General features: G+C 38.9%; 1 long non-coding RNA gene across 1 annotated transcript in view; it reads right to left on the minus strand.

Annotated features, from left to right (window-relative positions):
* Window positions 1-1,991: 1,991 nt before the first annotated feature.
* LOC143272462 (uncharacterized) overlaps window positions 1,992-15,581 on the minus strand; it is a 28,514-nt gene continuing 14,924 nt past the window's right edge. Inside the window, exons 2-3 of the long non-coding RNA XR_013050058.1 lie at window positions 3,914-4,102; window positions 1,992-3,350 (exon numbers count right to left, since the gene is read on the minus strand). This is a non-coding gene — a long non-coding RNA (uncharacterized LOC143272462). The remainder of the gene's footprint in view (window positions 3,351-3,913; window positions 4,103-15,581) is intronic.

Consider the following 15,581-nt stretch of genomic DNA (forward strand, 5'->3'; position numbering starts at 1 on the left):
AAATGTATGTATTCACTAAGCATCAGAAAAATGAGATCTGGGGACACCAATAGTTTCTTTTTTTTTTTGGTTTTTTCGAGACAGGGTTTCTCTGTGTAGCTTTGTGCCTTTCCTGGAGCTCACTTGGTAGCCCAGGCTGGCCTCGAACTCACAAAGATCCGCCTGGCTCTGCCTCCCGAGTGCTGGGATTAAAGGCGTGCGCCACCACGCCCGGCGACCAATAGTTTCTTGATGTCAAATAAAATATAAAAGGTCAGTTTCTTTCCTGACTCACTGCTTTCTAAAAATAACATTTTAGATTTGGCTAGGACTTCTCATTTTATAAACATTTACTCATTTTATAACAGAATTCTAAGAAGGCAACTTAAAAATAGAATGGTAATTTGAACTATTAGGTCAAATTATAAATAATCTCAAGAAAATCACATGACAACTTGGCTATCTAAGGAAGAATTTGTTATGAACACAATATGTACATTAATTCACAAAAATAAACTTCATGGAATAGGAAAAACCAAAGAAGCTTATATAAAAAGAAAACTGGTTAAGATCATTGAAAACTATAGGGAAGAAGCACATTCATGTGTGGCTTCATCTTCACATTTAGCAGAGCATCAGGGACCATGTTCACGAGTCCATTCATCTTGGTCACTTGAGTGTATCAGTTTAGCCTACAGGTGGTGACTCTTGTAGAAACAACTGAAGATAGCATAGGGAGAACTTTAGTGCCTATGTTGGTCAGCCTGAGACTCTGCCTTTTGTGCTCAGACATCCATATATATTTCACCTACAGGGTCAGCTGTCATGATGACAGAACACTGACTAGAGAAGTAGATACTAGACTCCCTTTTACTGAGCCATAAGGTCACTAACTAAGAAACTGTGGTATTAGAAGAGACTAAGAAAACAGTGACCATTGTGAAAGAGGTATGCTAATCACACACTACAACTGATAGCCAACAGAAAACACCAGGTCTGGATACCAAGAGTGTGTGCTAAGGTATAATTTTGTGCTTTTGTGGTATGATGGCCATTTAAGTGGAAGAATCAGAAGCCCAGAGAGTTGGAATAGTGGCTTCTTTAGAAACAACTACCAAATGGAGAAACTGGAGCTCAAACCCAGTACTCATAACCTTTAATCTATTTCTTTCTGTCCTGATTGTTGCTTCTACAGAGATTCACAAACTCAAGTGTTCATAACTTACAAAGTAATTTTGATTCTTCCTGGGGGACTAAGCTACTAAGTGAAGCAGGGCCTAGACCAGAGAAGCTGCTAAGTTTATTTTTAGTTCTACGTGCAGAGTATGTACAGAACGGTATAGGTTTCTGATGTAGGGACTCGTAATGCTTTGTAATTTTCAAAGGATTTTCAGCTGACACTATTTAAGTTCTCTATGAAGAGTAATCATCTCCCCTTCTATAATGATGAAGCTAGAGGCAAATGGTCAAGAACCAGGCAAGTCATCACTCCAGCAACACAAATGACCTTAGTTTTAAACAATGCATTGATAGCTGTTTTCTCCTATAAATAGGGACACACACACAGAAGCCACAGAATCTAAATACAAATAGTGACTTAAGGATCTTGTGATTAACTTTTCTATTGTTCAGGAAGAGAAAATGGATATATTTAAAGTGTGTTTCTGTTAATATTAGGTATAATTGGAAAGAATCAGTATTCAAAGCATCAGACTGAGTTCAGCTCCTGGCTCAGTAAGAATGTGATTTGGAGATAGTTACCCTCTGTTTAAAGTGCAGGGTCTTGTCTAGAACATGAAAGCATCCATTTCAGCTTTGGTGGTCTCTGTTAAGAAGTTCTATTCCTGCCGGGCGGTGGTGGCGCACGCCTTTAATCCCAGCACTCGGGAGGCAGAGCCAGGCGGATCTCTGTGAGTTCGAGGCCAGCCTGGGCTACCAAGTGAGCTCCAGGAAAGGCGCAAGCTACACAGAGAAACCCTGTCTCGAAAAACCAAAAAAAAAAAAAAAAGAAGTTCTATTCCTATGGCCAATGGTGTATATAGAAAACAATGATTGACCATCAAGCAGTGCATTTAAATTGTCTCTGGAGAGTAGTGTGCCACAAACCAGTTTTGTTAAAGGAATATCCTGGGGCTCCCACACAATCTAGTGCAGTATTTCTGGGACTGACCCCTAAAGTTGATAATTCTTAGAAACTCTTTGCAGTCATCAACATTATTCATTGACAGCCCACACTTTGGGCATGAGGAGTAGTGTGGATTCAGGTTTAGTGTGACTCCAGGAGTTGTAAAAGCTTAGGATTTATATATTTCTAATAAAATCTACCTAGAAAATGCAAAGAGAGGATAATGAAGAACATGAATGGGAGAAATGGTAGCTCTTAATTAAAACTTACAGCATTTACAAATCAAGTAAGAGTTGGGAGTATTACAAACAGTATTAGATGTTGATAAAACCATTGCTTCTCATAAAAGCATCTGTGGGGTTTAGCTAAGTGAATTATTAATATCTTCATAGCACATTGTTGTTATGCCTTATGTGGGAAATGACAGCTGTTTTCCCTTTGATGAGACATCTTCTTCTGAGAATTATGAGGTATGTTTTAAAAGCTCCCCATGTATGACAGATAGAAACATTGGGAGTCTGAGGATTTATCTCAAGTGGCCTGGTGCATTATTGCCAGCAATAGATGCATTGGTATTTTAACAGGACCCCCAAGTTCAAATCCTGTACAGTTTCCCTTTCAAAAATGTTCATTAATTGTATTAAACATTGTGTTTTGTGTGGCATTTTCATATACACACATACACACAGATGTATAAAATGTATTTTGATCCTATTCATGATTGTTTTATATATGATGTTGCTTGTCAGACTAAGTCAGTTCTCCTCTGACCTATATCTTTTCCTTGTCTGTTTATTTTCAAGTAAATGGGATAATTTTATTTTTGCAAAAAATGCAAATCATTGTCCTTTGCAGTCATAACCACTGTGCTGACATGTTTTGTGTAGGCTTCCTCCACTTATCACTTACTATGATTTCAGTAATAAGCATGAACAAGTCTGGACAAAATATGAGTGAAAATATCAACCTAAGATCTAGCAATGACTGCTCATGCTATCTTCAATTCTATTTCCCTTTCTCATTCTCCTTGTCAGAAGTAAGACCCTTGCTTCATATGTTCATTCCTGCATGGAATTCCATAATAATGAGTACAGCATACAGACATGTCCTGGAATGAGAGACTTATCCTTTATTCTCCAGACTGAAGGATGACTCTAGATGCTCAGTCTTTTCATTGACATTCTTATTCTGTCCATTCCTTTGTTCTTTGCAAGGCTTCATTGACTTCTGCCAGGTTGAGAGGAAACTGGAAAGACAGGTAGCCAATAAGGAGCTAGGAAGCACGTGTTGTGTAGATGCTCTCTGGCCCTGGAGCAGTAATGGGCTGAGAGCCTAGGTACGTCTTTCTCTCTTCTTTGAATAGACTGCACCAGAACATTAGCTTATGTACTGACACATTACAAAATCATCCTGATCTCACTATTTTGGAAGAGCATTAGCAGGAATATCTCAGTTAACTATTATTTTGCTTATTACCTACTACAAGAAAAATTGAATTCTGGGTGGTTTTGATTACTGAAGATTATTAGTAAGATTGGGGTACAGCTCAGTAGTAGAGCATGATTTTAGTATGTGCAAGAACCTTGGTTTCATAACCATTGTTGTTATATGTCACAGGACAGGATGTAGCTGAAAGCCCTAAGCACATATATATTTTAGCCCAATACCTAATAAGGGTAGTTAATATGGTAATGATAACAACTAAAATTAATCAGATTTTGTAATACTCATTCTATATTAATACATATTTTTTTTCAGTTCATCCTTTAAGTGTAACTGTAAAGTAGTTATTAGCATTCTTGAACTTACCCTTTGTCTGTTGCTTGTTTAAAAATGTAGCCTTGTGTAGAGTTATGACATTTCTTCAAGTTGAATTTATTACTTGTGGTTCCTCAAGGTTAAAACTTACTCCTACATGGTTTTACATCCTGTATTTGAGCTTCTTAGAATGGTATAACTTATATAATGTGAAGAGTGGAAAACACAGTAGCAGAAGTGCTAATAAGGGAGGGAGGAAAAAATAAAAAAATAGAAGAAGGGGGAGAAATAACAGTAAGAACATATGGGAAGTCATAAATAATCATACTGTTGACTATCTACCTAGAATACCTATAAGTTGGTATTTAAATATCCATGTATTGTCTAAATGACATTGTTCAATGTAGGCTGACAATATTCTCTAAAAAAGCCAAAGTCAACTTAACAAAAAGGCCAATATGATGCATGAAAATACCTCTTTTGATTTGGATTTGGTTAGGGTTGTCCAAGAGACTTCCAAAACATTATTGGTATAGCCCTTAGTTACTCCCTAGATGTGGAAAGCAAACTGAAGACACCCTGCACTTCAAATACAGGGCCTAGATGCCCTTGAACTGGGATTGATCTAAAAACCTCTTCCCTGAAGACTATCTTTCCTGGCACCAGAAAGCCCTATGGAAGCTTCCTGAGATGGAAGCAATCAGCATCTCTACCCAGCCATTCTGCCTATGAACCATAATGGTTAGCATATCACAATAACATTGTGAGTGCAGTAGTGGCATGCACACTTTGGTAATAAGCAAAACCTCTCTAATCTTACACTGGAAAAACTCAACAAGAGTGAAATTATGCCTAGTACCAGAAATATATACAACTACTCAGAGCTAGTGAAGTCAAGGATCTTGGAGAGCCTAAAATCATTGCTTTACTAAACCAAAACTACCACTAACTAAACATTTGTCCTTATATTCAGATAAGTACAGCTCTCACCCTTATCAAGAAAACCCCTCTTTGCAGCTGATAGAGGTCATTACAGAAAACCACAAACATCAAACTTCAGAATATGGAACCCACCCCCAAAGGATATTTTTACAATACAACTCCTGTATCTAAGGCTCAGAGATCATTGTGATAAAAGGGGGAAAATAGGGAAAGACAAAAAGGTCTTAAAGCTACACAAAGATCTGTAGGAAACTGAGGAATGCTGAGAGCAGGAGAAACAATCTTCCCTGGAAAAGAGAAAATTGGTTATCTGATACAAATTGTCAGCCATGGAAACCCACATACAGGTAACATTATAAAGACTAAGTAGATGTACTTACGTATTTTTGAATGTGTATATGTATGCATGTATATATGTATGAGTGTGTAACAACAATCAATGAATAGAGAGACTATGAATTTGAAAATGTTCAAAGAGGGATATATAGGAAGGTTTAGAGGGAGTTCAGAGGAAGGAAATGGAAGGGAGAAATCATGTAATTATATTATAATCTTAAAAAAGAAAAGAAATAATAAAAAAGATGAATACTTCAGTTAAAACCCTCCTTTCTTTGTGCCATTAAAAATCAATCCTTTATGTTAATTTGTCAGGGGATGCTATATTAGTTTAGCATCTTCCATCTGTGAATGAGGTTTCCAGCTGTGTTTTTAAGACAAATTTTCATCACAGCAAACATTCTACATGCCCTAAAGGTTCAGATATAATGGTCCTGATCTATATCAATTTTTTATAATGTGTTCCATATGGAATTTTAAAACTCTTCATCCATGGAAAACTGTGGACTTTCTCTATCTTAGCTGGCATTCTTATGAGCCACTGCTTTGACACATTTATGGAGTAAATGACTCATCTCACGTTCATTAATATGACTTTATACTCTGCCTTGATTAACACAACTAAGTTAAAGTTGTTACCAATAAGTTTACAGATAAAAGAAATAACTCCCCTAGAACCATATGCATTAAACAGTAGTTCTGAGTTGAGGGTTTTTCAGTAGTAGAAAACAGAAGAGGGCCAGAGGTATAGATTAATTGGTAAAATGCTGGCTGCTTAAGCATGACCACCTTACTTGGATTCCCAGAACCCACATAAAAGGTTGGGCAGACAACTGTGAGCTTATAATTCCAACACCAGAGATTCAGAGACAAAGAGCCCTAGAGGCTGCTGGGTTTCAGTCTAGAATATAGAGAATTAGACTATTGGAAAACACAGTTATTTACATTATGATCCGCAACTTAACAAAATTACAGATATAAGTAGCAACGGAATAATTTTATGGTTGGTGGTCACCACAGCATGAGGATCTCTATTAAAAGGTTGCTGTGGTGATATATTTTATACCCTAATATATCTGCCCGAGGATCAGATGACAGAGCCAGCCACTAGATTAGACATAGAGGTAAGACAGTGGTGGCACACAAACTTAAACCTATCACTTAGGGGGCAGAAATCCATCTGCCTCTCTGTGAGATCAAGGCCACAATGGAAACACAGCCAAGCAGTGGTGGCACACACCTTTAATTCCAATACTGGGAAGCACACATGCCTTTAATCCCAGAAAGTGATGGCAGGCCAGAGAAAGGTATATAAGGCATGAGGAGACAGGAACTAAAGCAGTTCATCTGAGACACTTTTGGGTGAGGACTCAGAGGATTTCAGCCTGATGATTCATGGAAACGGGATTGGCTGAGGACTTGGAGAGGTAAGGTTGGCTGTAGCTTGTTCTGCTTCTCTGACCTTTTAGCTTTCACCCTGATATCTGGCTCTGGGTTTTCCAAGATTCGTGTTATAGGTTGCAACATTTTGAAGGGTGGGTACTCTGGTCTAGATGAATCTGTGAACTCTGTTTAGTTAGAGACTGTCTCAAATTAAGGTATAAATAATTGAGGAAGTGATTTGATATTGACCTCCTGTACACACACACACACACACACACACACACATAGCGCTGTAGCTTTGAGTTTTCCTGCCTGGCCCACAGTCAGGACAAATCTCTCTCACCCGCCAGTCCCATAGCCGCTCAGACCCAACCAAGTAAACACAGAAACTTATTTTGTTTACAAACTGTATGGCTGTGGCAGGCTTCTTGCTAACTGTTCTTATATCTTAAATTAGTCCATTTCTACAAATCTCTACCTTGCCACGTGGTTCGTGGCTTACCGGTACTTTACATCTTTCTTGTCCTGGCAGGTGCTGCAGGCAGTGACTCCTGCCTTCCTGTTCTTTTATTTCTCCTCTCTGTTAGTCCCACCTATACTTCCTGCCTAGCCACGGCCAATCAGGTTTTATTAATTACCAATCAGAGCAACTTGACATACAGACCATCCCCCAGCACAGCCAAGTGAAGATCATCTCAGTCACCTGCACTCAGGACCTTGGTCCTAATCATCCTCTATGTGGATCTGCTGGGTAAAGCCATGAGGAACCCAAGAACGGGCTCCCACAGGATATACAGAACATCCCACAGCACAGGGCAGCAGGAATATTAGATTTAGCTAACAAGTTCAATCCTAGAAAATAACCAAATTTTATAATTCAAGTAAATAGGAAGTAGAAAATTGCCCGTCCTGCCCGGGACTTCCCTTCTGGACCAGAGGTGAGTCCCTGGGATCAGCCTAGACCCCATCCCTGGGCACCAGCCACTCCAGGGAAACCTGCCCAACTTGGCCCCAGGTTTTGGCCACTGAGCAGGTTCCGTTTTAGCCCTACCGGGAAGGCTCCCCTTCTCCAAGATCCCCGGCAGACCCTGCAATCTCCACACCCTGCCCCCATGCCCATCTGCCCGAGACCCCAGCCACTTCCTGAGACTTAGAGACCAGCCCCCAGCTCCCATCCTGCCCCCGGACATCCCTTCTGGACAAGAGGACTTCCTGTCTGGATAAGAGCTCCCATCCTGTCCCTGAGTTCCCATTTGGACAAGAGAGCTCCTATCTGGACAAGAGAGAGAGACTTCCTGAATCTGTCAGCTCTGTCTGGACCAAGTGTGCTGATAAGACCAAGAATGAACCACAAGGAGATGGACATACAACAAAATGAAGAGCAATACAGCATCACCAGAATCTAGCCCTCCTCCAACATCTAGACCTGAACATCAAAATTTGGAAGAAGCAGAAGAAAACAGCCTTATGAGTAACATCATGAAGAAGGTAGAGGCTTATATAGAGTAAAAGACAAAAAAAAAATGGGAAGAACGCTATAAAAAACTAGAGGAAAGGACAAATAAAGTAGAAGAAAACAGTAAAGTCCTGGAAGAAAACAATAAAGCACTGAAAGAAAATCATGAAAAAGCAATGAAACAAATGAAGGAAACAGTTCAAGACCTGAAAAGGAAAATAGAAAAAATGAAGAAGACACAAACAGAGGGAATACTGGAAATAGGAAATCTGAGTAAATGAATGGGAAATTCAGATGCAAGTATAACCAACAGAATGCAAGAGATGGAAGAGAGGATCTCTGGCATTGAAGATATGGTAGAAGAAATAGATTCATCAGTCAAAGAAAACACTAAAGCCAACAAAGTCATGAACCAAAATGTCCAAGAAATTTGGGACACCATGAAAAGAGCAAACCTACGAATAATAGGGATAGAAGGAGGAGACTATTGTGGGGGTATCTTTGTGGATTTCTGTGGGCTTCTCTAGCACTTTGTTTCTTCCTTTTCTCATGTGGTCTTCATTTACCATGGTCTCCTATTCCTTGTCCTCCCTCTCCGTTCTTGATCCAGCTGGGATCTCCCATTCCCACAAGCTCTCTTTCCTTGGACCCTCGCCCTTCATTGCTCCCACTCATGTCCAGGCTGTTCATGTAGATCTCAGCCATTTCTCCATCATTGGGTGATCCCCGTGTCTTTCTTGGGGTCCTGTTTTCCAGTTAGCCTCCCTGGTGAAGTGAGTAGCAGTCCAGTCATCCTTGTTCCATATCTAGTATCCTCCTATGAGTGAGTGCATACCATATTTGTCTTTCTGAATCTGGGTTACCTCATTCAGGATGATTTTTTCTAGATCCATCCATTTACCTGTAACCCTCTTGATGTCATTATTTTTCTCTGCTGAGTAGTACTCCATTGTGTATATGTGCCACAATTTATCCATTTTTCAGTTGAGGGGCATCTAGGTTGTTTCCAGGTTTTGGCTATTACAAACAATGCTGATATGAACATAGCTGAGCAAGTGCTCTTGTGATATGATTGAGCATTTCTTGCGTATATGCCCAAAAGTGGTATAGTTTGATTAGGTAAGGCAAATATTAAAGGATTGTATATACTCTAGAAATCTGAAAGTAAAATGAAAAATATAGTTTTTATAGATATTAAGGAAAAGTTAGTTCTAATCTCACATTAAGATTTCTAAAAGAGAAGAAAAAGCATATCAATTAGATTTCTAGTACCAAATGATCAGCCCTGAAGACATACATACAAGTAACATACAGCCTGAGCAGGTTGTAATAAGGATATTTGTGTGTATACATATGCAAATATTCGTGTAATAACAGTTGATGAAAAAAAGAGACCATGAATTTGAAGACGAGCAAGAAGGGATATTGAGTAGAGTTTGGAGGGAGGAAAGGGAAGGGGAAATGATGTCATTGTATTATAATCTCAAAAACATAGAAGAAGTAATAAATATAAAAGAAAGACAAAAAAGAGAAGAATATCAACTCAAAGGCACAGAAAATGTGTTCAACAAGATCATAGAAGAAAACTTTCCCAACTTAAAGGAGGAAATGCCTATGAAGATACAAGAAGCCTATAGAACACCAAACAGACTAGACCACCAAAAAAAGTCCCCTTGCCACATAATAATTAAACAACTAAATGTACAGAATAAAGAAAGAATATTAAGGACAGCTAAGGAAAAAGGCCAAGTGATCTATAAAGGCAAACCCATCAGAATAACACCTGATTTCTCAATGGAGACTTTGAAAGCCAGAAGGACCTGGACAGATGTAATGCAGACACTAAGAGACCATGGATGCCAGTCTAGACTAATATACCCAGCAAAACTTACAATCATCATAGACAGAGTGAACAACACATTCCAAGACAAAGCCAGATTTAAACAATACTTATCCACAAACCCAGCCCTACAGAAAACACTAGAAGGAAAATTCCAACCTAAGGAAGTCAGATACACCCTCAAAAACACAGGCAATAGATAAAGCCATAGCAGTAAACCCAAAAGAAGAGAAGTACACACAGACTACCACCAAAAAATAACAGGAATGGCCAATCACTGGTCATTAATATCCCTTAATATCAATGGACTTAATTCACCTATAAAAAGACATAGGCTTACAGAATGGATACAAAAGCAGCACCCATCTTTCTGCTGCATACAAGAAACACATCTCAAATTCAATGATAAACATTACCTAAGAATAAAAGGCTGGGAAAAGACGTTCCAATCAAACTTTCTTAAGAAACAAACCAGTATAGCCATCTTGATATCCAGCAAAATAGACTTCAAACTAAAATCAATCAAAAAAGATCAAGAAGGGCATACATGCTCATCACAGGAAAGATCCACCAAGATGTAGTTTCAATTCTAAACATTTATGCCCCAAACACAAGGGTACCCACATATGTAAAAGAAACATTACTAAAGCTTAAACCACATATAAAACCACACACATTAATAGTGGGAGACCTCAACACCCCACTTTCACCACTGGACAGATCTCCCAAATCGAAACTTAACAGAGAAATAAAGGACTTAACTGAGCTCATGACCCAATTGGACCTAATAGATATCTACAGAACATTCCATCCTAACAAAAAAGAATATACTTTTTACTCAGCACCCCATGGAACCTTCTCTAAAATCGACAACATACTTGGCCACAAAGCAGATCTCAACAGATACAAAACAATTGGAATAACCTCCTGTGTTCTATCAGACCACTATGGTTTAAAGTTAGATTTCAACAACAACAAAATCTACAGAAAACCTACAATCCATTGAAAACTGAGTAATGCTCAACTGATTCACCAATGGGTTAAGGAAGAAATAAAGAAAGAAATTAATGACTTCTTAGAGATCAACAAAAATGAAGACACCACATACCCAAACTTATGGGACACTATGAAAGCAGTGCCAAGATGGAAGTTCATAGCATTAAATGCCCACATAAAGAAGTTGGAGAAATCTCACACTAGTGACTTAACAGCACACCTGAAAGCTCTAGAACAAGAAGAAGAAAAGTCTCCCAGGAAGAATAGATGCCAGGAAATTATCAAAGTGAGAGCTGAAATCAATAAAATAGAAACAAAGAGAACAATAGAAAAAAATTAATGAAACAAAGAGTTGGTTCTTTGAGAAAATCAACAAGATAGACAAGCCCTTATCCAAACTAACCAAAGGACAGAGAGAGAGCATCTAAATCAATAAAAACAGAAATGAAAAGGGACATAACAACAGACATTCAGGAAATCCAGAGAATCATCAGGTCATACTTCAAAAACCTGTAATCCACAAAACTGGAAAATCTAAAAGAAATGGATAATTTTCTGGATAGGTACCACACACCTAAATTAAATAAAGACCAGATAAACTATTTAAATAGTCCAATAACCCCTAAGGAAATAGAAACAGTCATTAAAACTCTCCCAACTAAAAAAAGCCTAGGACCAGATGGTTTCAGCACAGAATTCTACCAGATCTTCAAAGAAGAGTTAATACCAATACTCTCTAAATTGTTCCTCACAATAGAAACAGAAAGAACATTACCAAACTCCTTCTTTGAGGCTACAATTACCTTGATTCCTAAACCAAACAAGGATACAACAAAGAAAGAGATCTACAGACCGATCTCCCTCATGAACATTGATGCAAAAATACTCAATAAAATACTGGCAAATAGACTCCAAGAACACATCAAAACAATTATCCACCGTGATCAAGTAGGCTTGATCATCCCAAGGATGGAAGGGTTGTTCAACATATGAAAGTCCATCAATGTAATACACCATATAAACAAACTCAAAGAAAAAAACCCCATGATCATCTCACTAGATGCAGAAAAGGCATTTTACACAATCCAACACCCCTTCATGATAAAGGTCTTGGAGCGATCAGGAATACAGGGAACATACCTAAACATAATAAAGGCAATTTACAGCAAGCCAACAGCCAACATCAAATTAAATGGAGAGAAACTCAAAGCAATTCCACTAAAATCAGGAATGAGGCAAGGCTGTCCACTCTCCCCATACTTATTCAATATAGTACTTGAAATTTTAGCCAGACCAATAAGACAACATAAGGAGATTAAGGGGATACAAATTGGAAAGGGAGAAATCAAGCTTTCCCTATTTGTAGATGACATGATAGTATACTTGAGTGACCCCAAAGATTCAACCAAGGAACTGATACAGCTTATAAACACCTTCAGCAACATAGCAGGATACAAGGTCAGCTCAAAAAAATCAGTATCCCTCCTATATACAATTGACAAAAAGGCTGAGAAGGAAATCAGAGATACATCACCTTTTACAATAGCCACAAATGACATAAAATACCTTGGGGTAACACTAACCAAGCAAGCGAAGGACCTATATGACAAAAACTTTAAGTCCCTGAAAAAAGAAATTGAAGAAGATGTCAGAAAATGGAAAGATTTCCCATGCTCATGGATAGGCAGGACTAACATAGTAAAAATGGCAATTTTATCAAAGGCAATCTACAGATTCAATGCGATCCCCATCAAAATACCAACACAATTCTTCGCAGACCTGGAAAGAATAATACTCAACTTCATATGGAAAAACAAAAAACCCAGGATAGCCAAAAGAATCCTGTACAATAAAACAACCTCTGGAGGCATTACAATCCCTGACTTCAAGCTCTACTAGAGGCTACAGTAATAAAAACAGCCTGGTACTGGCATAAAAACCGACATGTGGACCAATGGAATCGAATTGAAGACCCCGACATTAATCTGCACACCTATGAACATATAATTTTTTACAAAAGTGTATAATGGAAAAAAGAAAGCATCTTCAACAAATGATGCTGGCATAACTGGATATCAACATGTAGAAGGCTGCAAATAGATCCATATCTATCACTGTGCACAAAACTTAAGTCCAAGTGGATCAAGGACCTTAACATAAATCCAGCTACTCTGAACCTGCTAGAAGAGAAGTAGGAAGTAGTCTTGAATGCATTGGCATAGGAGATTACTTCCTAAATATAACACCAGTAGCACAGACACTGAGAGAAACAATCAATCAACAGGACCTCTTGAAACTGAGAAGCTTTAGTAGAGCAAAGGATACGGTCAACAAGGCAAAGTGACACCTACATAATGAGAAAAGGTCTTCACCAACCCCACATGTGACAGAGGACTGATATTCAGAATATATAAGGAACTCAAGAAATTAGACATCAAAATGCCCAACAGTCCAATTAAGAAATGAGCTATAGAACTAAACAGAGAATTCTCAACAGAGGAAACTCAAATACCTGAAAGACATTTAAGCAATTGCTCAACATCCCTAATCATCAGGGAAATGCAAATCAAAACAACTCTGAGATACCACCTTACGCCAGTCAGAATGGCTAAGATCAAAAACACTGAAGACATTTTATGCTGGAGAGGATGTGGAACTAGGGGAACTCTCCTCCACTGCTGGTGGGAATGCAAGCTTGTACAACCACTTTGGAAATCAATATGGCGCTTTCTTAGAAAATTGGGAATCACTCTCCCCCAAGATCCAGCTATATCACTCTTGGGCATATACCCAAGGAATGTTCAATCATACCACAAGAGCATTTGCTCATCTATGTTCATATCAGCATTATTTGTGATAGCCAGAACCTGGAAACAACCTAGATGTCCCTCAACTGAAGAATGGATAAAGAAATTGTGGTACATACACACAATGGAATACTACTCAGCAGAGAAAAACAAGGACATCATGAGGTTTGCAGGCAAATGGATGGATCTAGAAAAAATCATCCTGAATGAGGTAACCCAGACTCAGAAAGAAAACATGGTATGTTCTCACTCAAAGGAGGATACTAGATGTGGAACAAGGGTGACTAGACTGCTACTCACATCACCAGGGAGGCTAACTGGAAAACAGGACCCCAAGAAAGACATGGGGATCTCCCAATGACGGAGAAATGGCTGAGATCTACATGAACAGCCTGGACATGATTGGGGGTAATGAAGGGTGAGGGTCGAGGGAAAGAGAGCTTGTGGGAGTGGGAGATCCCAGCTGGATCAAGAACATAGAGGGAGAACAAGGAATAGGAGACCATGGTAAATGAAGACCACATGAGAATAGGAAGAAGCAAAGTGCTAGAGAGGCCCACAGAAATCCACAAAGATACCCCCACAATAGACTGCTGGCAATGGTCAAGAGACAGCCCGAACTGACCTACTCTGGTGATGGGTTGGCCAAACACCCTAAATGTCATGCAAGAAAACCCGTCCAATGACTGAGGGATCTGGATGCAGAGATCCAACTCTAGGCCCTGGGTGGAGCTTAGGGAGTCCAATTAGCGAGTAAGAGGAGGGTTTATATGAGCAAGAATTGTTGAGACCAAGGTTGGATAGAGCACAGGGACAAATAGTCAAACGAATGCAAACACATCAACTATGAACCAATGGCTGAGGGGCCCCCAACTGGATCAGGCCCTCTGAATGGGTGAGACAGTCAATTGGCTTGATCTGTTTGGGAGGCATCCAGGCAGTGGGACTGGGTCCTGTGCTCAGTGCATGAGTTGGCTGTTTGAAACCTGGGCCTTATGCAGGGTAGCTTGGCTTGGCCCGGGAGGAGGAGACTGGACCTGCCTGGACTGATTCTACCAGTTTGATATCAGTCCTAGGGGGAGGCTTTGCCCTGGAGGAGGTGGGAATGGGGAGTGGGCTGGGGGAAAGGGGAGGGGGGCGGGAGGCCAGAGAACAAGGGAATCCCGGGCTGATATGTAGAACTGAATTGTGTTGTAAAATAAATTAAAAAAAAAAAGAATTACCAAATTAAAAAAAAGAGAGAGAAAGAAAAAAAAAGAAAGTAGAAAATTGCATTTCTACCATGTTAATCTTTTATTCAACAATCTTACTATTTGGGATGCTAAAACTCTAATAATAAATAGAAAATAAAAAGCTCAATGTGTACACAGCTCATATTAATAAAACATCATTAATATCTAATTAGTCCTTTTAAGTATAATTTTAAACAAAAGTTGCATTTGTGTATATGTGGTGTGTGTGTGTGTGTGTGTGTATGTGTGTGTGTGTGTGTGTGCATGATCAGATTGTGTAAGAATTTTTTCAGTTTTTAGTGTACAGATCCTTTCCACATGTAAACATTCTTTGTGGAATTAAACTAAATTTGATCTATGAAGGCTATCATATAGAGGTATATAAGTCCTTACATAAAGACATAAAGAACTACAACCTAGTTTAGAAGTAAACTAGATGAAAGCCTAATTCAGGAGTATATCTTTGCAACAGTAGCTCAATTTCAGCCAGTCACAGCAACTGAGCTTTGGTCAAACAAAGATAGCCAAATGTATAAACTGTGTTCAAATAAGGCAAACATCAAGTTGTAAGCAATGGGAATGCCTTTCTACGTCATTTCCATTTTCTGTCTATAAATATTTGCCAACTCCATGGCAGATTGAAGTTTCTCTGGATATTTTCTGATTCCAAGAGCTTCCCAAATTGCAAATCGTGCTTGGCTCTGTTAAACTTGGCTAAATTTAATTT

This window comes from Peromyscus maniculatus, chromosome 3 (assembly GCF_049852395.1).
Source record: "Peromyscus maniculatus bairdii isolate BWxNUB_F1_BW_parent chromosome 3, HU_Pman_BW_mat_3.1, whole genome shotgun sequence".
NCBI lineage: Eukaryota > Metazoa > Chordata > Mammalia > Rodentia > Cricetidae > Peromyscus > Peromyscus maniculatus.